The 2,178-nt window shown below is 36.5% G+C and overlaps 1 long non-coding RNA gene across 1 annotated transcript; it reads right to left on the bottom strand.

Annotated features, from left to right (window-relative positions):
* Window positions 1–894: 894 nt before the first annotated feature.
* LOC134956807 (uncharacterized) lies at window positions 895–1,958 on the bottom strand. The gene is made up of 3 exons (XR_010186188.1): window positions 1,864–1,958; window positions 1,208–1,284; window positions 895–947 (listed from the first exon to the last, which is right to left on the bottom strand). It is a non-coding gene; the product is annotated as an uncharacterized LOC134956807 (long non-coding RNA).
* Window positions 1,959–2,178: the final 220 nt, after the last annotated feature.

Here is a 2,178-nt window from a genome sequence, read left to right as displayed (position 1 = left end):
GCATTAATATGCAAAGGGGTATGTATACACATACTGTGTGTGTATATACACACATACAGTACACACATTTAATTGTAATAGAAACTGCAAATATCTTAAAGCACCAGTGTGAATGGTCCTTGATAAAGATTCATTTTGTTTCTATTTCAAGTTACAGGGATAGGTATAGAGAATTTCCTTCACTTTCATTCCATTCTATAATTTTGGCTAATGGCATATTTTGTGTTTTGTGGTCAAATCTGTTTCGCCCTGCTTTTCTAGTCATGGACAATTTGCAACCATAAAAAAAAAAAAATACACACACACACACACACACACACACACACACACACACACACACACACACACACACACACACACACACACACACACACACACACACACATATATAAAATACTGTGCTGACAAAGTCAAAACTAATTGCACCTAGTTGCACCTAAATCGTAAACTATGGCTATAGAGCAGTGGTTCTCTTACTTAGTTCCTCAAGGTACCCTAACTGTCCAGATTATACAGCAATCCATGCTTGTTCCCAGATGGTATACTCAGACTGACTGGGGTATAAATAAAACATCACTGCTTAAGCATCTTTAAAATCTGGACTGTAAGTGTACCCTGAGGACTAATTTTGAGAATCACAGCTCTAAAGCAATAAAGTGCTTGTTAATTACAAGTTTAAACTTGTCATTATGGAAATTCCTTATTTTCACTCTTCCTATTCTGTTTAAAAAAAGAGGTTTGGTCTCATCCAAAAATAGATGTCTTAATTTTCCAATGGGGCACACTGGCAGGAATGCAAGTGCTTCATGGTTGTGAATTTTGTTTTTGTGTTCATCTGTATTTATCACTGATAATGTAAAACATAGAAATCAGCTTATTTACAGTACCGCATTTTCAGGACATGCACAGAGGAAGCTTTGAAGTGCTGTAACCAGTTTTCCAGTTTTCTATTGAAAAATACAATAAGAAATAAAACATAAGCTAGTATATTATATTTAGAAAAGTTCACGTGACAAAATAAAAGGAAAATAAAGATAGAAAATAAATGAGATGGAAAGGAGGATCTACTGGAAAGCATGAAAAGACATTAATAGTGTGCATGAGATGAATGGGGGCAGATGATAAATGCAAGAAGGGAGGGAGGGTGAGAAGAGGTAATAAAGACTGAAGCAATGTATATATTTCATATAAATACAATACTACTTACTACAAATGTAATTGACAAGCATGCTGATTTATCCCCAGGTTGCGCTACACACTTTGGATCAGGAACGGAATCAGCACCTAATATGTCATACAGTAATTAAAAAGATAATAACATTTACAGAGGGTAAAAGACAAACATTAAAAAAAGAAATCAATAAAAAACTTGCAGTTACAGATGATGTTTTATTCCTATTACATACTCACCTGTCCTCTGAGAGAGGGTTACAGCAACCAGCATAAACACTGTGATGAGCATCATGTTGAATACCTGAGATCAGCACACAGTGTATATGGCAGCCAGTAAAAGGCTTCTGCTTTTATACTATTAAAAGTCTCTGACTTCAAAAACATGAGCATGTCATCATCTGCTGGAATGTGTCCAACCAATGATGTACGTAATGTACAGAAATACTGTTCTAAATCTTGCTGGCAGTAACTAAACATTCCTTGTGTGCCAATATTTCTCCATTCAGGGATAAATGTAAACATCAATAAGGTAAAGATAATTCCTTACATACACATTACACATACATGTGTCACTTGTTGAACCACAAGTGCCAGCATGCCTGGACATCAAGTACACATTGTCTAAATATTTAAGTAATTTATTAACTAAAAACACCCAACACAGCCATTTTTTTCTCATTTATTACTTACAAAATATCAGTGTATTGAAAGCGCATCATGTTCAGACTTCAAGATCTCCAGCTTGGACTTCCAGCTTTCATGTACTTCCAGGTGAGTGGAGCCATTCATTTACTTGTAAATACTGCCTTTATATAAATTTAATGGAGCCAGAGCATCATTGGTGACAGTATGATTAGAGCTACAGAGCTAGCACATGGTGAATGGGAACTCTCACCCGTGCACTGGATACACAGATATCACATGCAGCGTCAGGGAGAGGCTGGCTCATGCTGGCTGGTGTGACAGCTGGTGGTCATTGAGCAGCCATCTTAGAGGAGAGATGGT

The sequence above is a fragment of the Pseudophryne corroboree genome, chromosome 9, assembly GCF_028390025.1.
Source record: "Pseudophryne corroboree isolate aPseCor3 chromosome 9, aPseCor3.hap2, whole genome shotgun sequence".
NCBI classification, from domain to species: domain Eukaryota; kingdom Metazoa; phylum Chordata; class Amphibia; order Anura; family Myobatrachidae; genus Pseudophryne; species Pseudophryne corroboree.
The sequence above is the reverse complement of the archived record's forward strand: the minus strand, read 5'-3'. Positions and strand labels throughout refer to the sequence as shown.